Source organism: Chiloscyllium punctatum, chromosome 1 (genome assembly GCF_047496795.1).
Source record: "Chiloscyllium punctatum isolate Juve2018m chromosome 1, sChiPun1.3, whole genome shotgun sequence".
NCBI lineage: Eukaryota > Metazoa > Chordata > Chondrichthyes > Orectolobiformes > Hemiscylliidae > Chiloscyllium > Chiloscyllium punctatum.
In genome coordinates, this window is record NC_092739.1 from 42,525,557 (window position 1) to 42,552,254 (window position 26,698).

At 41.2% G+C, this 26,698-nt stretch overlaps 1 protein-coding gene and 2 non-coding genes across 3 annotated transcripts in view; 1 reads left to right on the top strand and 2 right to left on the bottom strand.

The window, feature by feature from the left end:
• LOC140454509 (N-acylethanolamine-hydrolyzing acid amidase-like) overlaps positions 1-6,020 on the top strand; it is a 33,901-nt gene extending 27,881 nt beyond the window's left edge. Inside the window, exon 11 of the mRNA XM_072549349.1 lies at positions 27-6,020. The gene's annotated coding sequence lies outside the window, so the exon portion shown is untranslated. The remainder of the gene's footprint in view (positions 1-26) is intronic.
• A 9,037-nt stretch (positions 6,021-15,057) lies between these two features.
• Positions 15,058-15,128, bottom strand: trnag-gcc (transfer RNA glycine (anticodon GCC)). The gene has a single exon. It is a non-coding gene; the product is annotated as a tRNA-Gly (tRNA).
• An 8,084-nt stretch (positions 15,129-23,212) lies between these two features.
• On the bottom strand, positions 23,213-23,283 carry trnag-gcc (transfer RNA glycine (anticodon GCC)). Its single transcript has one exon. It is a non-coding gene; the product is annotated as a tRNA-Gly (tRNA).
• Between the last annotated feature and the right edge of the window lie 3,415 nt (positions 23,284-26,698).

A 26,698-nucleotide genomic window follows, 5' to 3' on the forward strand; every position in this document is an offset into this window, starting at 1 on the left:
ATTTTAATCTTTGTTGTTATTCATAGGCCAAAGATTGACCCTTGAAACATGTGCACTGTTGAATGAGAAGATAAAGCAATTGAGGATTGTTGGGTGCTTCTTGTCAGTCTTCCTACTTATTTTGACACCCCTTTCCAAACCTCATGCATAGATCATGGCTGTGTTTTCTCTGATTTCCCCTGCACATTTTCCAAAGCTTTCAGTTTGGAAACTTTACAAATCAACTTGTAGATTTCAAATTAAATTCCTGGTATGATCTGAAAGATTTCTATTTTTGATTTTGATTTGAGTAAAATGTTGAAGAGCATCTTGATCAATTTTGTTTTTATTCACAACTAACAGAACAGTTTGGAAATTGAATTCTGAAGCCATCTGATGGCAATTAATACAGCATCAATAATCAGCTGGAAAAGATAGGATTTGTATAAATAATGTTTACTAAATCTGAATGTCGAGAGAATGTTGTGTTTCTGTGTCACTCCTACAAGATGTCCAAAGTTACAGAAGTGACAAATTTCATGCCTTATATCTATCAATGTAGCTGTTGTTTATAAAACACATTAAGGTTTTAGTCACATCGTAGCAATTAAAATCTAAGTTACATTTTTGAAGAAAATAGATATTATCTAAAACGATTGACAGAAGAACAATTGTTCTAAAACTATTTCCAAAGTTTATGGTGAAGTGGTTAGGCAGCAAAGCATTGCAACCTCTAGATGGCACCAAAGTTGTGCTTTTTAAACTTCTCTCCCCATACTACCCCCTCATGGCCTCAAGCTGCATTGATGTTCTGGTGATGAAATTCCTTTTGAGTTGTGGCACAGCTTGCAGAATCTTGAGTTTTTTGTCTGCTGGATATCGATCGTACAAATCTTGCAATAAAATTATAAAATACCCTGTTCTGTATTTAAATACATCCACATTATTATAAAAGCAATACACTGAGGGATTATCATCAATTGTTCAGTCAGGTGAAGTAACTTTTATTTCAACGACAGCTGTCTCTACCTTACATAGAACCTTTTAGCATTTTAGGGGTTTACTACAGGCCCCCCAATAGCAGCAGGGAGATGGAAGAAAGCATAGCTCAGCAGATTTTGGAAAAGTGTGGACGTAGTAGGGTTGTTGTAATGGGTGACTTTAACTTTCCCAATATTGATTGGAACCTCCTTGGAGCAGAAGATTTGAATGGAGCTGTTTTTGTAAGGTGCATTCAGGAGGGTTTCCTAACTCAGTACGTTGACACGCCGATGAGGGGAGAGGCCATTCTAGACTTGGTGCTTGGCAATGAGCCGGGGCAGGTATCAGATCTTGTGGTGGGAGAGCATTTTGGTGATAGTGACCACAACTGCCTCACATTCTACATAGCTATGGAGGAGTACAGGATTAGGCAAAATGGGAGGATATTTAATTGGGGAAGAGGAAACTATGATGCGATTAGACATGAGTTAGGAAGCATGGATTGGGAGCAATTGTTCCATGGTAAAGGCACTATAGACATGTGGAGACTGTTTAAGGAACAGTTGTTGCAAGTGATGAATAAATATGTCCCTCTGAGACAGGCAAGAAGTGGTAAGATAAAGGAATCTTGGATGACGAGAGCGGTGGAGCATCTCGTCAAAAGGAAAAAGGTAGCTTACATAAGGTGGAGGAAGCTAGGGTCAAGCTCAGCTCTACAGGATTACAGGCAGGTGAGGAAGGAGCTCAAAAATGGTCTGAGGAGAACCAGGAGGGGGCATGAGAAAGGCTTTGCAGAACGGATTAGGGAGAACACAAAGGCATTTTACACGTATGTGAGAAATAAGAGAATGGTCAAAGAAAGAGTAGGGCCGATCAGGGATAGCATAGGGAATTTGTGTGTGGAGTCTGAGGAGGTAGGGGAAGCCCTAAATGGGTTTTTTGCTTCTGTCTTTATAAAAGAAACGAACTTTGTAGTGAATGAAACCTTTGAAGAGCAGGTGTGCATGCTGAAATGGATAGAGATAGAGGAAGCTGATGTGCTGAAAATTTTGTCAAACATTAAGATTGACAAGTCGCCAGGCCCGGACCAGATTTGTCCTCGGCTGCTTTGGGAAACGAGATATGCAATTGCTTCGTCACTTGCGAAGATCTTTTCATCCTCGCTCTCCACTGGAGTCGTACCTGAGGACTGGAGAGAGGCAAATGTAATTCCTCTCCTCAAGAAAGGAAATAGGGAAATCCCTGGCAATTACAGACCAGTAAGTCTCACATCTGTCGTCTGCAAGGTGTTAGAAAGGATTCTGAGAGATAGGATTTATGACCATCTGGAAGAGCATGGCTTGATTAAATGCAGATGCTGGTAGAAGTAGGCACGGAGGCGAAGGCGGCGGAAGAATTGTTCGATGTCACGCCGCATGTTGAACTCGTTAATCCCAGAGCGTAGGGGAATGAAGGTGAGGCCTCTGCTGAGGACTGATCTTTCATCCTCAGGAGAGGGGTAGATCTGGAGGGATGGTGAAAACACAGCAGGGCTGGGAGCTAGGACCTGGTGTGGGGCTGGAGCTGGGAGTGGGGGCGGGGTTGGGCGTGGGGACGGGGACAGAGATCGGCGTGGGAGCAGAGTTAGACGTGATGGAGATCGACGTGGGGGCGGGGTTAGACATGGTGATGGAGATCGGCGTGGGGGCGGGATTAGGCATGGTGAGAGAGATTGGCGTGGGGGTGGAGTTAAGCGTGGTGACGGAGATCGGCGTGGGGGCGGAGACACATGCGGCGCTGTGGTCGTGCAGGTTAGTGATGTCACTGGGGGCGGAAGTGGCTGCGGTGGCGGCAACCCAGGGGGCGGAAGTGGCTGTGGCGACGACAGAGACAGTGTTATTCTCGATAGCCGCAGAGGCCGCGAATCTGTCGGCGATGGTCTTCCTGGCGATCGTGGAAGCGGTTGTCTGGGCGGCGTTCGCGGAGGCTGCGAGATCGTTGGGGGCAGAAGTGACATCATGGTCCGCGGCGGCGGTTGCTGCCATGGGCGCTATAGTGGCCGCGTGGTTAATGGTGCCAGTCTGAATACGGAGGCCGATAGAAGATTAAATGTGATTAAATGCAGTCAACACGACTTTGTGAGGGGCAGGTCATGCCTCACAAACCTTATCGAGTTCTTTGAGGATGTGACTAGAAAAGTTAATGAGGGTCGAGCTGTGGATGTGGTGTATATGGACTTTAGCAAGGCATTTGTTAAGGTTCCCCATGATAGGCTCATTCAGAAGGTCAGGAGGAATGGGATACAGGGGAACTTAGCTGTCTGGATACAGAATTGGCTGGCCAACAGAAGACAGCGAGTGGTAGTAGAAGGAAAATATTCTGCCTGGAAGTCTGTGGTGAGTGGTATTCCACAGGGTTCTGTCCTTGGGCCTCTACTGTTTGTAATTTTTATTAATGACTTAGATGAGGGGATTGAAGGATGGGTCAGCAAGTTTGCAGATGACACAAAGGTTGGAGGTGTCGTTGACAGTATAGAGGGCTGTTGTAGGCTGCAGCGGGACATTGACAGGATGCAGAGATGGGCTGAGAGGTGGCAGATGGAGTTCAACCTGGATAAATGCGAGGTGATGCATTTTGGAAGGTCGAATTTGAAAGCTGAGTACAGGATTAAGGATAGGATTCTTGGTAGTGTGGAGGAACAGAGGGATCTTGGGGTGCAGGTAAATAGATCCCTTAAAATGGCCACCCAAGTGGACAGGGTTGTTAAGAAAGCATATGGTGTTTTGGCTTTCATTAACAGGGGTATTGAGTTTAAGAGTCGTGAGATCTTGTTGCAGCTCTATAAAACTTTGGTTAGACCGCACTTGGAATACTGCGTCCAGTTCTGGTCGCCCTATTATAAGAAAGATGTAGATGCTTTGGAGCAGGTTCAGAGGAGGTTTACCAGGATGCTGCCTGGACTGGAGGGCTTATCTTATAAGGAGAGGTTGACTGAGCTTGGACTTTTTTCATTGGAAAAAAGAAGGAAGAGAAGGGACCTAATTGAGGTGTACAAGGTAATGAGAGGCATGGATAGAATCGATAGCCAGAGCCTATTTCCCAGGGCAGAAATGACTAACACGAGGGGTCATAGTTTTAAGCTGGTTGGAGGAAAGTATAGAGGGGATGTCAGAGGCGGGTTCTTTACACAGAGAGTTGAGAGAGCATGGAATGCGTTGCCAGCAGCAGTTGTGGAAGCAAGGTCATTGGGGACATTTAAGAGTCTCCTGGACATGCATATGGTCACAGAAATTTGAGGGTGCATAAATGAGGATCAATGGTCGGCACAACATCGTGGGCTGAAGGGCCTGTTCTGTGCTGGACTGTTCTATGTTCTATTTTGTTTTCAATAAAGCCATTGTATTAGCTTGTTTAGACTTAATTCTGTCCTCATTATCGAATGCTATTCTTTTATTTGCAAAATTATAAGCTTTTTGAGTATTTTCATTATGTTATACTTTTTCCACTATTAGAACAAAATAGGATAGTTTGAGATGTTTTAAAAATTGAAGTTCATCAGGAAGAATTAATGCTTCCACCTCCAGTTCAATTTCTAAATAAACTATTGACTGTATGCACAAATAATTAGAAAAGTTAAAGAGCTACAACTGCAAAGTTGTATCGAAAAGCAAACTTTCCATACGTATTGCATCGGTGGTTCAGTGGTAGAATTCCTGCATGATACATGGAACAACTGATTTTGATGACCTGAATTTTTTTGCTTCAAAATGATTGCTTTGAAAATACTTACTTTTTGAATGATTATTACCACAATTGATATCTACTGTTGTGACATCATCTCTCAGCCTCTGAATCAGCTCCTCTGCTGCTCAAACCAGCATCCAAGCTTTCTTTTACCGTGAAACTTGACTGTTGAAAACAAGCTGTCAAACTAGCTTCCCATCACCAACCCTCCTCTTTCAGCATTCAAAGAGCTCTGTCTCTCTTCAGCACCCTGGTTCTCTAATCAAGCACCATAACACCCTTTCCAATTACCTGGCACCTTCCCTTGCAAGTGCAGGAGATGCAACACCTGCTCTTTAACCTCCTATCATCTCAACAGTCAAGACCTCTACTATTCTTTCCAGATGAAATAGTGATTTACTTGTATTTCCTTCAATTTAGTATGAACTATTTACTGTCCACAAAGCAGGTCCCTGATGTTCATATCTCTATCAAGTTGTAATGGTATTCTGGGGGCAAGTGTTTCTAGAAGTGGCCGAGCAGAGGCTAATAACTAAGTTCCATACCCATAGGGAGGGCCTCAACCGGGACTTTGGGTTCATGTCACATTACAGGTGACCACCATTGCAGTATACACACACACAGACACTTCTACGCGCGTGCGTGCACGCGCACACACACACACACACACACACACACACACACACACAGGCACTCCTATACACAGACATGCACACAGACACATACACATTCCTACAGACACACACACTCCCACACGCACCCTCTCACAGACTTAGACACTTTACAGTCACATACACATATACACTCTCTCTCACAGACACTCACATAGCCCCACCCCAGACACACACACACATACACACACAAATCCACATGCACACAACACACATATACATTTGTGGAGTGAATTCGTACTTGCAGAGTTACATTGTACTTTGCTCAAAAACTGCGTGAATCCATGTAAGACTCTGTTAACTCACTTTTTAGATTAGAATCAGTCTCAAACATTATGACACAGACAAGGAACACAGGGGGCTAACACCTTCAACATCTCAACAGCTTATCTGGCTGACACCAATTGTTAGTTAACCTGAGGATGTAACTTTTAAAAAAAGTTTTGTGATTTACATATGAAAGAAGTGAAACTATCATGGTCATTCTAACAGATGAGAGACTCGACAAACAATCAAAGTATTTTTCAATGTATAATTTCAGTTACGTCACATTGTAATCTTTTGCTATAAATTCTGTGTCTTATAATTGTGCACTCCACTACCACCCGATGAAGGAGCGATGCTCCAAAGGCTGGTGTGCTTCCAATTAAACCTGTTGGACTATAACCTGGTGTTGTGTGATTTGTAACTTTGTACACCCCAATCCAACAACAGCATCTCCAAATTGTTTCTAGAAGAAACAGTTATTGACAATTAGATGTTGTTTGAGCTCATTATAGTGTACTCATTGTCTTATTTTAATGATGAATCAGAGAAAGCTAAAGGGAAGTGGCTTGATTAGGTTGATCTTTTTTTGTGGATGGCACATGAAACATTCTGAGTCCAATATGACTATTCATTATAACTTTATTCGCTCTTCTCCCAAGGTTTCCACCATTATAGATCCACCAAATAAGCAGCACAACTCATTTCATGTGATATTAAGACATTATATTAAGGAAGATCATATAAAACAAATTTTAAAAAGTCAACGGGAATTTCAGGGAATATCTATCATTCCTAATATCATGGCATTTGAAAAATCCCACAAACAACAAGAAAAATGACAATGCTGTATTCCTACATTAAAGCGATAATCACATAGCATTTACACTGCAGCCACAGACCATTCTCCCATACAGGAGTGTACCAGTGCTAATTTCATAAGATTTCACATTGTGTTCTGTTGTAGGAATTGGTTCCAAACCTTCCAAGTAGTAGGTATAAGCTCTAATGTTAGTTTAGAAGTACAGGAATCTCTCTCAGAACTTAAAGATAAACTCACTTCCCATGTTTTCCTTTAACAGGTACACAGTATAACTGTTACTTATTATAGTTGATGTTTTGGAGGAAGCCCTATCAAATTTCTTTCAGTCTGGATATATTTAACTTTATCAAAAGGGATGCAGTTAATGATACAGGCTACAGTAAGCAAATCACACAGAAGACTCAGTTTTCACACATTTTGATGAAGTCTCAATTTTGGGGAGTTTCAGGTGTGGGTTTCTCTTCATGTGTTCTGGGTTAGCCTAAGCGGAATATTCTCACACAATTCTCCACTACCCAGCTCATTAGTTGGGAACTAATCTCCATGACTCTGCTCGTGTGCAATCTTGTGGTCAGCAAAGGCTGAAGTGTTTGACAGTTCCAGGAACTTCTGGTGATCTAAAGTTACCACTCGGATCAGTATGGTGTGGACAAAAACGCAGCACAGTCACAGAGAGGTTATGACCTCTATGCTCCACCAGGTAAGTGCACCATCTTCTCACTTCACAATCACATTCTCTCTCAGGCTGATACTATACACATTTCCATCCCAAGCCCATGATCTACCAATCACTATTGCCTGCAATGTTTTCCCACAATGACTCACCCCATCTTCCTAAACTACTAAGACTTACTGCCACCTGCTGTTCCTGCTCATTCACTTGGAATTCATCAGCAGCTGACTTGTACCTGCACTAATACTAACAGCACCCCCAGCAACTTTCATCTCACTCCATTGTTCCCTTTGTCTCCTTGCAGGAGATAAAGACCAAAGTAGGATTGAGAAAGGCCTAAAATTGGTGGCAGCGTGGCCAAAGTCAATCTCCTCAGCCTGTGTGAGAAGAAAATGCTTGAGCCCACATATGTCCACTCGCAAGAAACTAAGCCATCAGAACATCAACTCCTCCTCTTTTCTGGAGGAAGTGTTATGATCCCAACTAATGTTATTACTCAACAAGTCAGATCCCAGATTGAAATTTGGTTTGATTGAACGTATCTACTCCTAAGTTTAATCTAATTTAGCAATCTTTCATTGGAGCAAATATAAAGGTTACAGGATGAGTTTTAACAATAATACAAAAGAAATAAAAACAAAATAAACAACATTAAGCTATCCAAATATAACGGGGTTGAAATATTTCAAAAATCCCAATAATACAAAGCCCTATTTATTCCCAACACCATCACTTTGCAGCAATCAAAATTCAGACAAATTTTACTTCCCTGTCGAACCAATAAGTTTGTTTATTTGCTTCCACCCAGTTCCTCTCTTCTGAGCTGCAGACTTTTGTTTTAATAATAACACTGAAACTTTAGACATTCCAGCTTTGAATAACTAATGTAAATTTCTTACCAAAACCTCCTGATCTGGAAATTTTCACAAACTAATACCCGTACTCTATTTCTTTACCAACTCTAATAAAAATGCTTTCCTAAGATAGACAGCAATTGCATTTGACCCCAGTCATGTCTCCTTTGAACAAAACCCATTTTTGAGGTTTTTTTTAAACTTACTAAATCTAGATTCTGCTAAATAAATGGCGTATTGTATTCTTTCTCTAGTCATAAACCCCCTCAGCATAAACCAAGCTTCCAGTAAGACACCAGTGATCCTTGCAGTCACCTGTTTTCCGATGCATATCAGTTTAAGACTCATGGTCTGGAAAGACTGAGCTAAATCATTTTTAAATGTGCTCCTGTCAAAACGCTGTGACTCATATGTCACTAGTTTAAAACCCACACTCAAAAAGATATTGTGTGAATACATATAAATCACAAACCTTGCATTACAGATCTCCTGCTGACTTGTGAGAAAGTAAAACATGAGTTTGAAACAAATCTTCACAAGGAATCATTTTCCAGTGACCAAGTCAATCAAGTAGTGTTCTGAAATGAAACTATTTCCATAATCCAATGGCTCAGTAGAAATTGTTTTGACCTTATGCAAGTAACCAAGACTTGAGAAAGAAATCCACCCTGTGACGTGAGCAGATAAAGTTTGGCAAAGCCAGCAAAGAGCATCATCAACCAAATTCTGCACTATTTTTGAGTTCTGCCATTTACCATTGAATGAAGAATCTAAACTCCTAATGCTGCTCCTAGGGCAGCATTTTTTCATATATAAAATTCTGAGTATATGCACTATGATGAAACAACAGATTATATTCAAGAACAGTGTCAAACTGAATTGTAAAGTCCTGGGGAATGTTGCTTAGCAAAGAGACTCTGGAGTGCAGGATCATAGTTCTTTGAAAGGGGTGTCACAGGTTGGCAAGGTAGTGAAGAAGACATTTGGTATGTTTGGCTTTATTGATCTGTGCACTGAGTATAGAAGTTGGAAGATCATATTGCATCTATACAGGACTTTGGTAAGGTTATTATTGGAATACAGTGGTTAATCCTGGTCTCCCTGCTGTAGGAAAGATGTTGTGAAACTTGAAAGGATTCAGAAAAGATTTACAACGATGCTGCCAAGGTTGGAGGATCTAAGCAATAAGGAGAGGGTGAGTAGGCTGGGGCAGTTTTTCCCGGAGCATCAGAGACTGAGGGGTGACCTTTTAGCAGTTAATTAAATCATGAGAGGCATGGGTAGGGTGAATATTCAAGGTCTTTTCTCTCGAATACAGGACTTAGAATGAGAAAGCATTGTTTTAAGGTGAACGGGGAGAGATTTTAAAATGGCTGGAAATGAGGTTCCCCTTCCCCCACCTCACCCTAGTTCCAAACTTCCAGCTCAGCACTGTCCCCATGAAATGTCCTACCTGCCTATCTTCTTTTCCACCTATCCATTCCATCCTCCCCCTGCCCCCGACCTATCACCTTCATCCCCTCCCCCACTCACCTATTGTACTCTATGCTACTTTCTCCCCATCCCCACCCTCCTCTAGCTTTTCTTCCAGGCTCTCTGCCTTTATTCCTGATGAAGGGCTTTTGCCTGAAACGCCAGTTTTACTGCTCCTCGGATGCTGCCTGAACTGCTGTGCTCTTCCAGCACCACTAATCCAGAATCTGGTTTCCAGCATCTACAGTCATTGTTTTTACCTTCCTGATTTAGGGTATCAGGTCGCCATGGACAAGTTGGACTGAAGAGTTTGTTTCCGTGATGTACATCTCTATGACTCGGTGCCTGTAAAACACTGCAGATACATTGACCATAATATCAAAGAATGAAGCAGAGCAGGAGAACAAGAGCTTCAGTGAAGAATGGAGACTTGACAACCAGATAGTTACATGCAGCAACAAGAAAACTACAGGAGGTTTGGCAAGCACAGAAAAATGACAGAATCTTTCCAGATACATGGATACTGTTTGCAATTGCACCCTGAAGCAGCATGTTGAAGAACATGGACACATTAGTGTCATCAATGCCCTGTTAGTTTACATTGAGAAGTTACTAATTCCCAAGAGCCTGTTACCTTGGTATCCTTAAGAAGGTTCATCGATGTGGCCATTGGTATCACTGAGTGTCAGACTAGAGAACGGAACATGTGGTAATGGCCAGGAATCTCAAGATCTTTGGAGACCATCATCTCCAATTGTTTTGCACATCCATTCATTGCCAAGTCCAGGAAGAATAATTAATTCTCCCACCAGACCATGGTGGGAGGAGTCGAGAAAATGTGGACTTCTTTGTGTTTAAAGGGAAGGTTTTTTTTATTCTCATCGGTTATTATTCTTAGTGTATCAATGTAAAGTGATAGCAGGAACTCAGTTCTGATTCTGTTATAATCTTTCTCGAAATATTCTTCTCAACACACATCATTCCAATGTTGTGGTTTGAATAATGCGCTGCAGTTTGCAAACAGATTTTTTTCAGATCTTTGTGGAACCAGACAGCTTTGTATACATTACCAGTTTTCCCAGCTACACACATACCAATGGAGAATCCAAACGATGGGTGAAGACAATCCAAGGTTTATTGAAAACGAACAAAGGCTTTGAGTTGGGTTGATTGAGCTGTTACTCCACACACTGTTGTGGTATTACTCAACTCTCTGGAAGTTTAGACACACTGTTTTCGTGTTTAGAGACAGAAGAACAAAGAAAAGATTACACTGGTATTCATTGAACTTAACATTCTCTGTAGGGACTAACCAAGGTGTACAACTCTCGCCATGTCGGGTGTGAACCTCAGGGAGTTCTCTGCCTTAAAACAGTTTCCTTACCACTTCGGACCAAAGAGACAGGTTCAGGTGAAAACAGAAATCTAATACGTGTTGGAAAGCCACCGAATTGAATCTAGTCAAAGCAGCTGGGTTCCTGTATTATGTTACTGCCGAAGCCCTGATGGTTCAACCAGATTCTTCATACACTACAGAAAGATCAGTGCAGTGACAAATACAAACTCTTCCTCAATCCCTCACTTGGGAAAGAGTATTGATAATGTTGACCATGCCAGATTTCTTACGTTAATAGATTTGTGAAAGGGATACTGACAACCCATTTTCTGGATTAGTGGTGCTGGAAGAGCACAGCAGTTCGGGCAGTAACCAAGTAGCTTCGAAATTGACGTTTCGGACAAAAGCCCTTCATCAGGAATAAAATTCCTGACAACCCATATTGACCTTTGCACATCAGATAGTCTTTCCCAAATACTGAGTGATAGTGTTCAGGCTAATAAATTCCTCCAGCAACTGTCCAGAGACTGATGAAGCAAGTAGGTAACCAATGTTTCAAATTATCTAATTTGTCTCAATATTGTGCTTTAAACACTTGGGAGGACCACTCCGAACAATCACAAATCTTGTTAAGAAATTGCAATTGGCTGGTTTGGTAAGACAATTTGTGTAAAAGTGAATTTACAAATGCATCAGCAACCTAACCAGCTAAGCACCAGTGCTGCCACAAACACCAAAACTGCAAACATGAGTGGAGTTGACTGCCTGTAAACCTAAAGGAGAAATAATGGGATTATTTGAGATATGTGATTTATATTACACATTTGTACCAAATTTCATCACTATATCTGCTCCACTGGCAGATTTGATCAAAAAGAAAATCAGTGGATTATGGTTCGGGGAATGTCAGTTGTCTTTTGTGAAGTTGATTGTTGATAAAATTCCAGGGTCTGATAATGTCCGTTCCAGTTCATTAAAGGAGATGGCCAGGAAAATGATGGATTATGTTGAGGTTGTCACATTCCAAAATGTTGCAGATTCCGGAACAGTCCTGGCAGATCGGAGGGTGGCAAATATAAACCAAAAGTTTAAAACAGCAGGGATGGTTAAAGCCATAATTATAGGCCAGTTAGCACAACACCAGTAATAGAGAAAATGGTAGAGTCTTATATTCTGAGATAATGGGAAATGCAAATGTAATTACACAAGGTCAGCATGCATTTATAAAAGGGAAATCACATTTAACAAATGTACTGGAGGTATTTGAAAACATAACTCATATATAAGGGAGAATGTGGATATGGTAGGTTTGGATTTCCAGAAAGTTTTTGATGAAACCTTAAATAAGAACTTATTGTGGAAAATCAAAGGACATGAGATTGGTGGTAATGTACTGACATGGACTGAGAATGGGTTAGCAGACATGGCTCATTTACAGAGTGTCAGGGGGTGACAAGTGGGGAATCACAGGGGATTGGACTTGAATTACAGCTTGGACCTTTATATATCAACAATTTGGAAATGGGAATCAAATTCTGATTTTGCTGCTGACATGAAATTAGATGTGATTGGTGTGGACAATGTAAAGAGGGTGCGGGGTGATTTGGCAAGTTGAATAAGGGGGCGGTACATGGCAGAAGCAATATGACATGGAAAAGGATGAAGTTATCCACTTCACTAGGAAAAAGGGAATTGCAGAGTATTCTTTCATTTGTGATAGATAAGGAAATCTTGAGGTACAGGGAACCTTAGTTGTCCTTGTACATCAGCTATTGAAAGGAAACAGACAGGTACAGTTATAGACCAGTCAGAAAGGCAATTGGTATGTCAGCTGTCTTTAAAAAAAGAGTTTGTGTTCAGGAAAAAGGAAGTCTTACTGCAGCTGTACAGGGCCATGGTAAGAGCACACTTGTAGTATTTGTTGTGTAAGTTTTGGTCTCCTCATAATATACTTGCTCGAGAAGGAGTGCAGCAAAATTCATCAGACTGATTCCTGAGATGCAGGTCTGTCTAACGGAGAGTGGATTGACTGAGCCTCTATTCACTGGAATTTAAAAGAAAGAGAGGAGAGATCTCATTAAAACATTTACAATTCTGACAAGGCAGGAGAGACTGGATACAGAGATGGTGCAAGATCAAGGTGTTATGGTCTCAGGATATGTAGCAGAGCATTTTGAACTGGAATAATGAGAGATATCTCACGAGGAGGGTGGTGGACCTGGGAAATCCTTAACAACATGACGGCTGCAGGGGTAAGGTCATTTAATTTATTTAAGGAACAAATAGGTAGCTTTCTAAGGGCAAAAGGTGTCACGTGATGTGGGAGAGAATGGGAGTTGAGAAAGTGCATCAGCCAGGTTTATGCCGAATGGTGAAGTAGCATCAATGGGCTGAATGGCCTACTCCTGCTTCTAGTTCGATGTTTCCATTTTGATCAGTGAAGAAGTGTTGGCTGCACAAATTTTAACTGAGTCCTTCAAGGTAGCATTTGATGCTCGTGAGAATATGTTTGGAGGATTTCAGTTTTGAAGGACTCTCGAAGATTGAATGGAGGAACTTTTCTGTATTGTATTTCCTGAACAATCTGTGACTCAAAGACTCGAGGGAGAACTGTTATCCTTGGAGCAGGCAAGGTTGAGAGGGGATCGGATGGAGGTATATAAGGTTATGAGAGGCAGGGATAGGGTGGATAGGAGGACACTTCCCTCTCCTTAGTGGAGGGGTTTATAGCAAGTGGGCCTAGATTGAAGGTAAACGTTGGAAAAGGAGGAGAGGGGAGTTAAGAAGAATTTTTTTACCATCTACAGGCAGGTGAGAATCTGGAGATCATCGCCTGAAAGTATGGTTGAGTGAAAAACTCTCAAACATTTGATCAGTATTTCAATATCTGCTTGCATTTCTTTGGAATTTCCAGGGCAAGAGACCAAAAACTGGAACATGGGATTAGTGTAGTCAATCATTGTAGACTGATGTGGATACAAAGGGGTGAATGACACCCAGCTGCCCCACCGTTCTGTGCTGTAAATGGCAACAAATCTTTGAGAGCAAAGAGTTAACATTTTTGAGAGTAGTCAGGAGCATATATAAATTCTTGGAAAGCAAAATCTTAGAGAGCTGAACCTTCAATAAGGAAACTTCACATACAATCAAGGAGATTTGTGAAAGCACCACAGCCTTGAAATGGAGAGTTTGGGGGAAATGATGGATGATGTGAATATTGAGAAGAGGCAATGACTGTGTAAAGAATTAACCAATTGTAAATAGGGAGCTGGATCAGGAACAATATAATAGGATGAGGAAGGGCCTAAGAGAAGAGCAATGATTAGATGCGATTCCTTATAGCATGGAAACAGGCCCTTTGATCCAATCAATCCTCCATCCTACTAATGCAGCTAACACTATGGGCAATTTATCATGGTCAAATCACCTGACCTAGACAACTGGGTGAGGAAACCCACACAGAGAGGACGTGCAAACTCGACACAAACCGTAACCTGAGGCAGGAATCAAACCTGAGATCCTTGTACTATGAGGTAGCAGTGCTAACCACTGAGCCACCACATCACCTAGGATTCTGCAATTTGTCTAAGTGCATATATGAGAACATGAATAAGCAGTTATCTTTAAAGACCTTGTTCTTCAGCAGCCTCTGTTTAGTAATGTAACGCACCCAACCTTCTCCAAAGTAAAATAAGAATTGACTGCTTGATATTAGTTTGTCAAGACAAGATGTGCCAATGAATGATTTCACCCAATTTTGCTCAGTGGTTTTAAATGGCATTTATTTTCTCAGTGTAAGTCCACACTCTTATACCGGATACATGGTGAAAGTTATTAGTCTACTTTTATGAAAAGAACGTTATGAATGGGGGTTAATTCATCCCATTTGCTTTACACATGTGTCACAGCTGAGTTGGATTTAAATAAATAGTGGAGATACCAATTATGTAAACATTGTCTTAATGTTACGAAATAAGTAATGTGATTCAAGTAAATACCATTTAAAAGCTGATGACTGGAGAGTATTTATGAGAGTTGATAGTTTGATGGTTGTATGAATGATGAAGTGCTGATTTTGCAGTTTTTAAGAGTAGGTACGTAACTGCTGAAGTGAGATGTAAAGAACAGGACTTTTATGAAGCAGAGTTTGAAAACTTGCTGTAGTAAAATGGTAAAAACATGGGTAAAATACTTGGGATTTCCTGAAATCCATAAAAACTGTACAAGAAGAATTTTTTTTCAAGAAAGTTAGTATTTTGGAGAAAGTAAAATATTCAAGCTGCATTGGCTGGGAATCGAACCCAGGCCTCCCGCGTGGCAGGCAAGAATTCTACCACTGAACCACCAATGCAACAGATGTGGGTCTGTGGCTTTGCACTCACTGAATAAATTAATGGCGGAGATTTTTTTTCATATGGTGTTTCATTATTTTCTGAAATCACACTGAACTGATTTTGCTGCATTTTACATTTACTCTCTACTTTTCCCTTTTACTCAATAAGTCTGAACAAAAATTTACCATTAAACCCAAGCATTCTTGTAATCCTGGAAACCTCATTTTTAAGCACATGTCAAACTTTACTCTTCTAGCACAGCTACAATGCACATTGCGTATTCATGCAAGGTCCCATGCGCATCTCGATTCTGGCTTACATTAAAGTGACGACTTGTATTTTGGAAAATGTTTCAAATATACACTGCTGCACCTAACGCTTTGTCTGTGGACGCATTGTACTCTTATATAATGTTAAAAATCACACAACATCAGGTTATAGTCCAACAGGTTTAATTGGAAGCACACCAGCTTTCGGAGCGTCGTTCCTTACCACCTGATGAAGGAGCAGTGCTCTGAATACTAATGCTTCCAATCAAACCTGTTGGACTATAACCTGGTGTTGTGTGATTTTTAACTTTGTACACCCCAGTCCAACACCAGCATCTCCAAATCATTACTTTTACTTCAGTATTGAAAGTAATTGGCAGGAATTAAATCCTAAGATACCACAGTCACAGTTGTACGCTCAGAAACAATGTATCAGTCTGCGGGCCAAACGGAAAGATGAATAAAACACTCTTGATGGGACTTCAGGATTTTCAACCTAAAGTGTGACTCTTTCTACTCTATGTTACCTTCAGCCAGAGCATTCTGGGAAGGACGGCGGGCGGGGCAGGTGGCTCAGCCACCCACCACCGAAAGAAAATGGCCAGAGAGCCAACTGGTGGGCTAGACGCCTGGTCACAGCTACAGAGCTTCAGGCAAGTTAACCCAGAATTTAGACAAAGAACTCTGGATGCTGACAATGTGAAACCAAAACAGAAATTGCTGGAGAAACTCAGCAAGTCTGGCATCATCTGTAGACAGAAAATAGAGTTAACGTTTCAAATCCTCTGGCTCTTCAGAACTTGAAATGTTAACTCTGCTTTGCTCTCCACCAATGTTACAGACCTATTGAGTTTTCTCCAACACTTTTTCCTCATTTTAGTTTGAATACGAGAACTTAGTGGAGCTGCTGCCCATCATTGTGTGGAATTCCCACCCAAAGGAGCGACCAACAAATCGGAATGGACCTCCAGCTGCTTGGACTCCAGTCAAGCCTTGTAAGATAGCCCCATGGATTCTCGAGGAAGGTAAATCCAGGGATTTAGGCAGGATGTGTGGAAATTAGCACCACAGGAAGGGAGTGATACACTTTTCTATATATTAGCCTGTGTAATGTATACCACAGAGAGCCAGGTTTTGTTGCGTCCAATGTCTTGAAGTTTATTCGCAACATATATAGTCTGGTTTCTGTGTATGTCATTGATGTTGCTGTATAATTCACTCGATTACATGTAGAAAGTAACTCAATATGTGACGGACACCTTTATATGAGAACATCACGTAGTGATGCCATGTAACTGTCATACGTATACCGGAGGCCTGTCTGGTTTGGAATATACAGATCCAAGATAGGCAAGGGAATGGGTTTTACTTTCAGGAATTGACTTTTGATTTTTAAAAAAGATTTAAATATGATGAATCAGGTGCCAATTTTGCACTCCCCCTTTTGTTATGGGAGTGAGGTTAGAAGTGGGTCGGAAGGTGGTGGCTTGACCACCCAGCCTGCATTGCAAATCCCTTGCTGAAATCAAACCTGGCAAGGGCATATTATATCCAGCACAATAAGACATAACAAGATCCATTTTAGTTCTAACTTTGATTTCACTGCTGTATAAGATGGCACTAGTATTTAAACTCCTTTTCCCACAACATGTTTATAGATCTAGCAACTCAAGACTGAGCATCAATGAATAAGTCAGCTGTGAGCTTTGCAGTTGTGCCACGTTTAGCCATGAATGTAATGGAGTATTAAACAACTCAATGGAGGAGGCAGCTCCACTACCACTATCCTCAAAGATGGAAGGGCCCAGCACATCTTTGCAAAAAATAAGGCTGAAGCATTCGCAGCAACCTTCAGCCAGAAGTCATCCATTTGCAGCCTCTTGCAGTGGTCTCCACCATCACCACATGTACAAGTGTCCACCCACTCCATCTCCAATGCTCAGTGGTAGCAGTGAGTAAAACCTGCAAGATCCACTGCAGATATTCACTAAAGATCTTGAGACAGCACCTTCCAAACCCACAATCATTTCCATCTCGAAGGACAAGGGCAGCAGATAAATCAGCAACTGCATGTTCCCCTCCAACCAACTCAACATCCTGACTTGGAAATATAGTGCCATTCCTTCACTGTCGCTGGTTTAAACTCCTGGAAATCCCTCCTTAAAGCCATTGTGGGTGTACCTATAGCACATGGACTGCAATGTTTCAAGAAGGTAACTCACAATTGCCTTCTCAAAAGCATGTAGGTACGGGCAATAAAATTGCCGGCCTCCAGCGATGCTCATGAATGATTTAACAGTTTCTATTCAACTAGAGTGTCATACCTCTGGGACAAAAGCTGGAAAATAGGATTAATATAGTCAGCCCTTTGTGTCTGACATGGGAACCATGAGCCAAATTGTCTCCTTCTGAGCTGGAAATGTCCGAGTCCATATCACTATAAGATTTACAGCAAGGAAATGTTTCCATAACAGTATCATCAGCCTGATCATCTTTAGTTTCTTTAATAATGGCTCTCTTCCATCAAAGGGCAAGAATACAAAAGGATTCTGGATGGGTTTATGAATACAGAGATTTTAGTAAGATATGGGCCAAATGGTGGCAACTGAGACGAGATTGAGTTAGGGTATCAGGTCGCCATGGACAAGTTGGACTGAAGAGTCTGTTTCCGTGACGTACATCTCTATGACTCTGTGCCTGTAAAACACTGCAGATACATTGACCATAATATCAAAGAATGAAGCAGAGCAGGAGGACAAGAGCTTCAGTGAAGAATTGGAGACTTGACAACCAGATAGTTACATGCAGCAACAAGAAAACTACAGGAGGTTTGGCAAGCACAGAAAAATGACAGAATCTTTCCACATACATGGATACTGTTTGCAATTGCACCCTGAAGCAGCATGTTGAAGAACATGGACACATTAGTGTCATCAATGCCCTGTTAGTTTACATTGAGAAGTTACTAATTCCCAAGAGCCTGTCACTTTGGTATCCTTAAGAAGGTTCATTGATGTGGCCATTGGTATCACTGAGTGTCAGACTAGAGAACAGAACATGTGGTAATGGCCAGGAATCTTAAGATCTTTGGAGACCATCATCTCCAATTGTTTTGCACATCCATTCATTGCCAAGTCCAGAAAGAATAATTAATTCTCCCACCAGACCATGGTGGGAGGAGTCGAGAAAATGTGGACTTCTTTGTGTTTAAAGGGAAGGCTTTTTTTATTCTTATCGGTTATTATTCTTAGTGTATCAATGTAAAGTGATAGCAGGAGCTCAGTTCTGATTCCGTTATAATCTTTTTCGAAATATTCTTCTCAACACACATCATTCCAATTTTGTGAATTGAATAATGATCTGCAGTTTGCAAACAGATTTTTTTCAGATCTTTGTGGAACCAGACAGCTTAGTATGCATTACCAGTTTTCCCAGCTACACACATACCAATGGAGAATCTAAACGATGGGTGAAGACAATCCAAGGTTTATTGAAAACGAACAAAGGCTTTGAGTTGGGTTGATTGAGCTGTTACTCCACACACTGTTGTGGTATTACTCAACTCTCTGGAAGTTTAGACACACTGTTTTCGTGTTTAGAGACAGAAGAACAAAGAAAAGATTACACTGGTATTCATTGAACTTAACATTCTCTGTAGGGACTAACCAAGGTGTACAACTCTCGCCATGTCAGGTGTGAACCTCAGAGAGTTCTCTGCCTTAAAACAGTTTCCTTACCACTTCGGACCAAAGAGACAGGTTCAGGTGAAAACAGAAATCTAATACGTGTTGGAAAGCCACCGAATTGAATCTAGTCAAAGCAGCTGGGTTCCTGTATTATGTTACTGCCGAAGCCCTGATGGTTCAACCAGATTCTTCATACACTACAGAAAGATCAGTGCAGTGACAAATACAAACTCTTCCTCAAACCCTCACTTGGAAAAGAGCATTGATAATGTCAACAATGCCAGATTTCTTACGTTAATAGATTTGTGAAAGGGATACTGACAACCCATATTGACCTTTGCACATCAGATAGTCTTTCCCAAATACTGAGTGATAGTGTTCAGGCTAATAAGTTCCTCCAGCAACTTTCCAGAGACTGATGAAGCAAGTAGGTAACCAATGTTTCACATTATGTAATTTGTCTCAATATTGTGCTGTTATACACTTGGGAGGACCAATCCGAACAATCACAAATCTTATTAAGAAATTGCAATTGGCTGGTTTGGTAAGATAATTTGTGTAAAAGTGAATTTACAAATGCATCAGCAACCTAACCAGCTCAGCACCAGTGCTGCCACAAACAGCAAAACTGCAAACATGAGTGGAGTTGACTGCCTGTAAACCTAAAGGAGAAATAATGGGATTATTTGAGATATGTGATTTCTATTACACATTTGTACCAAATTTCATCACTATATCTGCTCCACTGGCAGATTTGCTCAAAATGAAAATCAATGGATTATGGTTCGGGGAATGTCAGGTGTCTTTTGTGAAGTTGATTGTTGATAAAATTCCAGGGTCTGATAATGTCCATTCCAGTTCATTAAAGGAGATGGCCAGGAAAATGATGGATTATGTTGAGGTTGTCACATTCCAAAATGTTGCAGATTCCGGAACAGTCCTGGCAGATCGGAGGGTGGCAAATATAAACCAAAAGTTTAAAACAGCAGGGATGGTTAAAGCCATAATTATAGGCCAGTTAGCACAACACCAGTAATAGAGAAAATGGTGGAGTCTTATATTCTGAGATAATGGGAAATGCAAATGTAATTACACAAAGTCAGCATGCATTTATAAAAGGGAAATCACATTTAACAAATGTACTGGAGGTACTGGAAAACATAACTCATATATAAGGGAGAATGTGGATATGGTAGGTTTGGATTTCCAGAAAGTTTTTGATGTAACCCTACATAAGAACTTATTGTGGGAACTCAAAGGACAAGAGATTGGTGGTAATATACTGACATGGACTGAGAATGGGTTAGCAGACATGGCTCATTTACAGAGTGTCAGGGGGTGACAAGTGGGGAATCACAGGGGATTGGACTTGAATTACAGCTTGGACCTTTATATATCAACAATTTGGAAATGGGAATCAAATTCTGATTTTGCTGCTGACATGAAATTAGATGTGAGTTGTGTGGACAATGTAAAGAGGGTTCGGGGTGATTTGGCAAGTTGAATAAGGGGGCGGTACATGGCAGAAGCAATATGACATGGAAAAGGATGAAGTTATCCACTTCACTAGGAAAAAGGGAATTGCAGAGTATTCTTTCATTTGTGATAGATAAGGAAATCTTGAGGTACAGGGAACCTTAGTTGTCCTTGTACATCAGCTATTGAAAGGAAACAGACAGGTACAGTTATAGACCAGTCAGGAAGGCAATTGGTATGTCAGCTGTCTTTAAAAAAAGAGTTTGTGTACAGGAAAAAGGAAGTCTTACTGCAGCTGTACAGGGCCATGGTAAGAGCACACTTGTAGTATTTGTTGTGTACAGTTTTGGTCTCCTCATAATATACTTGCTCGAGAAGGAGTGCAGCAAAGATTCATCAGACTGATTCCTGAGATGCAGGTCTGTCTAACGGAGAGTGGATTGACTGAGCCTCTATTCACTGGAATTTAAAAGAAAGAGAGGAGAGATCTCATTAAAACATTTACAATTCTGACAAGGCAGGAGAGACTGGATACAGAGATGGTGCGAGATCAAGGTGTTATGGTCTCAGGATATGTAGCAGAGCATTTTGAACTGGAATAATGAGAGATATCTCACGAGGAGAGTGGTGGACCTGGGGAATCCTTAACAATATGACAGCTGCAGGGGTAAGGTCATTTAATTTATTTAAGGAACAAATAGGTAGCTTTCTAAGGGCAAAAGGTGTCACGTGATGTGGGAGAGAATGGGAGTTGAGAAAGTGCATCAGCCAGGTTTATGCCGAATGGTGAAGTAGCATCAATGGGCTGAATGGCCTACTCCTGCTTCTAGTTCGATGTTTCCATTTTGATCAGTGAAGACGTGTTGGCTGCACAAATTTTAACTGAGTCCTTCAAGGTAGCATTTGATGCTCGTGAGAATATGTTTGGAGGATTTCAGTTTTGAAGGACTCTCGAAGATTGAATGGAGGAACTTTTCTGTATTGTATTTCCTGAGCAATCTGTGTCTCAGAGACTCGAGGGAGAACTGTTATCCTTGGAGCAGGCAAGGTTGAGAGGGGATTGGATGGAGGTATATAAGGTTATGAGAGGTAGAGATTGGGTGGATAGGAGGACACTACCCTCTCCTTAGTGGAGGGGTTTATAGCAAGTGGGCCTAGATTGAAGGTAAACATTGGAAAAGGAGGAGAGGGGAGTTGAGAAGAATTTTTTTACCATCTACAGGAAGGTGAGAATCTGGAGATCATCGCCTGAAAGTATGGTTGAGTGAAAAACTCTCAAACATTTGATCAGTATTTCAATATCTGCTTGCATTTCTTTGGAATTTCCAGGGCAAGAGACCAAAAACTGGAACATGGGATTAGTGTAGTCAATCATTGTAGACTGATGTGGATACAAAGGGGTGAATGACACCCAGCTGCCCCACCCTTCTGTGCTGTAAATGGCAACAAATCTTTGAGAGCAAAGAGTTAACATTTTTGAGAGTAGTCAGGAGCATATATAAATTCTTGGAAAGCAAAATCTTAGAGAGCTGAACCTTCAATAAGGAAACTTCACAAACAATCAAGGAGATTTGTGAAAGCACCACAGCCTTGAAATGGAGAGTTTGGGGGAAATGATGGATGATGTGAATATTGAGATAAGGCAATGACTGTGTAAAGAATTAACCAATTGTAAATAGGGAGCTGGATCAGGAACAATATAATAGGATGAGGAAGGGCCTAAGAGAAGAGCAATGATTAGATGCGATTCCTTATAGCATGGAAACAGGCCCTTTGATTCAATCAATCCTCCATCCTACTAATGCAGCTAACACTATGGGCAATTTATCATGGTCAAATCACGTGACCTACACAACTGGGTGAGGAAACCCACACAAACCGTAACCTGAGGTAGGAATCAAACCTGAGGTCCTTATACTATGAGGTAGCAGTGCTAACCACTGAGCCACCACATCACCTAGGATACAGCTATTTGTCTAAGTGCATATATGAGAACGTGAATAAATAGTTATCTTTAAAGACCTTGTTCTTCTGCAGCCTCTGTTTAGTAATGTAATGCACCCAACCTTCTCCAAAGTAAAATAAGAATTGACTGCTTGATATTAGTTTGTCAAGACAAGATGTGCCAATGAATGATTTCACCCAATTTTGCTCAGTGGTTTTAAATGGCATTTATTTTCTCAGTGTAAGTCCACACTCTTATGCAGGATACATGGTGAAAGCTATTAGTCTACTTTTCTGAAAAGTACATTATGAATGGGGGTTAATTCATCCCATTTGCTTCACACATGTGTCACAGCTGAGTTGGATTTAAAAAAAAAGTGGAGACACCAGTTATGTAAACATTGTCTTAATGTTACGAAATAAGTAATGTGATTCAAGTAAACATCATGTAAGAGCTGACGACTGGAAAGTATTTACGAGAGTTGATAGTTTGATGGTTGTAAGAATGATGAAGCGCTGATTTTGCAGTTTTTAAGAGTAGATATGTAACTGCTGAAGTGAGATGAAAAGAACAGGACTTATATGAAGCAGATTTTGAAAACTCGCTGTAGTAAAATGGTAAAAATGTAGGAGAATATTTGGGGCTTCCTGAAATCCATAAAAACTGTACAAGAAGAATTTTTGTTCAAGAAAGTTAGTATTTTGGAGAAAGTAAAATGCACAAGCTGCATTGGCCGGGAATCGAACCCGGGCCTCCCGCGTGGCAGGCGAGAATTCTACCACTGAACCACCAATGCAACAGATGTGTGTCAATGGCTTTGCACTCCCTGAATAAATTAATGGTGGAGATTTTTCTTCATATGGTATTTCATTATTTTGTGAAATCACACTTAACTGAATATGCTGCATTTTACTTTTACTCTATACTTTTCCCTTTAACTCAATAAGTCTGAACAAAAATTTACCATTAACCCCAAACATTCTTGTAATCCTGGAAACCTCATTTTTAAGCACGTGTCAAACTTTACTCTTCTAGCACAGGTACAATGCACATTGCGTATTCATGCAAGGTCCCATGCGCATCTCGATTGTGGCTTACATTAAACTGACAAATTGTATTTTGGAAAAAGTTTCAAATATACACTGCTGCACCTAACGCTTTGTCTGTGGATGCATTGTACTCTTATATAATGTTAAAAATCACACAACATCAAATTATAGTCCAACAGGTTTAATTGGAAGCACACCAGCTTTCGGAGCGTCGTTCCTTACCACCTGATGAATAAGCAGCACTCGGAAAACTAATGTTTCCAATTAAACCTGTTGGACTATAACCTGGTGTTGTGTGATTTTTAATTTTGTACACCCCAGTCCAACATCGGCATCTCCAAATCATTACTCTTATATAAGTATCGAAAGTAATTGGCAGGAAATAAAACCCAAGATACCACAGTCACAGTTGTACGCTGAGAAACAATGTATCAGTCTGCGAGCCAAACGGAAAGATGAATACAACACTCTTGATGGGACTCCAGGATTTTCAACCTAAAGTGTGACTCTTTCTACTCTATGTTACCATGAGCTAGAGCATTCTGGGAAGGATGGCGGGCGGGGCAGGTGGCTCAGCCACTCACCACCGAAAGAAAATGGCCAGAGAGCCAACTGGTGGGCTAGAAGCCTGGTCACAGCTACAGAGCTTCAGGCAAGCTCACCCAGAATTTAGACAAAGAACTGTGGATGCTGACAATGTGAAACCAAAACAGAAATTGCTGGAGAAACTCAGCAGGTCTGGCATCATCTGTAGACAGAAAGTAGAGTTAACGTTTCAAATCCTCTGGCTCTTCAGAACTTGAAACGTTAACTCTACTTTTCTCTCCACCTATGTTACAGACCTATTGAGTTTTCTCCAACAATTTTTCCTCATTTTAGTTTGAATACGAGAACTTAGTGGAGCTGCTGCCCATCATTGTGTGGAATTCCCACCCAAAGGAGCGACCAACCAATCGGAATGGACCTCCAGCTGCTTGGACTCCAGTCAAGCTTTGTAAGATAGCCCCATGGATTCTCGAGGATGGTAAATCCAGGGATTTAGGCAGAATGTGGGGAAATTAGCACCACAGGGAAGGAGTGATACACTTTTCTATATATTAGCCGATGTAATGTATACCACAGAGAGCCAGGTTTTGTCGCATCCAATGTCTTGAAGTTTATTCGCAACATAAAAAGTCTGGTTTCTGTGTATGTCATTGATGTTGCTGTATAATTCACTCGATTACATGTAGAAAGTAACTCAATATGTGACGGACACCTTTATATGAGAACATCACGTGTAGTGATGCCATGTAACTGTCATACGTATAACAGAGGCCTGTCTGGTTTGTAATATACAGATCCAAGATAGGCAAGGGAATGGGTTTTACTTTCAGGAATTGACTTTTGATTTTTAAAAAAGATTTAAATATGATGAGTCAGGTGCCAATTTTGCACTCCCCGTTTTGTTATGGGAGTGAGGTTGGAAGTGGGTAGGAAGGTGGTGGCTTGACCACCCAGCCTGCATTGCAAATCCCTTGCTGAAATCAAACCTGACAAGGGCATATTATATCCAGCACAACAAGACATAACAAGATCCATTTTATTTCTAACTTTGATTTCACTGCTGTATAAGATGGCACTAGTATTTAACCACCTTTTCCCACAACATTTTTATAGATCTAGCAACTCAAGACTGAGCATCAATGAATAAGTCAGATGTGAGCTTTGCAGTTGTGCCACATTTAGCCATGAATGTGATGGAGTATTAAACAACTCAATGGAGGAGGCAGCTCCACTATCACTATCCTCAAAGATGGAAGGGCCCAGCACATCTTTGCAAAAAATAAGGCTGAAGCATTCGCAGCAACCTTCAGCCAGAAGTTATCCATTTGCAGCCTCTTGCAGTGGTCTCCACCATCACTAATGCCAATTTGATCAACTCTACATGATATTAAGAAACAGTTAGAAACACAGACATGGCAAGGCTATTGGCTAGAAATAGTACAGAAATCTTGTCATCCAGAACTGATCACTCTCCTAAACAAGCTTTTCCAGTGTAGTTTCAAAACTGGCATCTACTTGACAATGTGGAAAATTGCCCAAGTATGTCATATAAATGAAAAGCAGGATCATCCTACCCAGCCAATTACCAACTCCTCAGTCTATTCTTGGTCATCAGTAAAGTGATGATGCTATTTAACAACACCTCCTCAGTGATGCCCAGTTTAAGTTCCATCAGCGTCACTCAGCTCCTGATCTCACTGCAGCCCTGCTTCAAACATGGGCAAAGGAGTTGATTTCTAGAGGCGAAGTGGGAGAGACAGCCCTTAAGGTCAAGTCTGCACTTGACCAAGTGTGGAACCAAGGAGCCCTAGCACAACTGGAATCAATGTGTCATAGCAGGGCAAATGTTCCAATGGTTGCAGTTATACCTGACATATAGGATGCTGGCTGTGGTTGTCAGAGTGAATCACCTAAGCTCCATGACATCATTGAATGTGTTCCTCAGAGTAGAGTCCCAGGCCCAACTAGCTTCAGCTACCTTCTCAATGACCTTCCTTCCATGATAAGGTCAGAAGTGGTGGCGTTTACCAGGAATTGCACAATGTCAAGCACTGTTTGTGATTCCTCAGGTACTGAAGCTGACCATGTTCAAAGGGAACAACATCTCGACAATATCCGACAAGCATCAAGTTACGTTCACACCACATAAATGCCACGCAATGACCATGCACAATAAGAGATGATCAAATTACCATCCCTTTATGTTCAATGATGCTCCAATCATTGGCTTTCCCATTATAAGCATCATAGCAGCTGCCATTGACTTAAATACTCAACTGGAATTACCATATCAATACAGTGACGACAAGAGCAGGGCAACATATAGGAATGCTGAGACAAGTAACTCACCTCACGACTCTCTAAAGCCTGTCCATCATCTATAACACACAAGTCTGGAATGTAATGGAATAGTCCCCACTTGCCTGGATGGGTGCACTTCCAACAACACTCAAGAAGCTTGATGCCATCTGGAATTAGAGCTGAAAATGTGTTGTTGGAAAAGCGCAGCAGGTCAGGCAGCATCCAAGGAACAGGAGAATCGACGTTTCGGGCATCAGCCCTTCTTCAGGAATCATTCCTGAAGAAGGGCTGATGCCCGAAACGTCAATTCTCCTG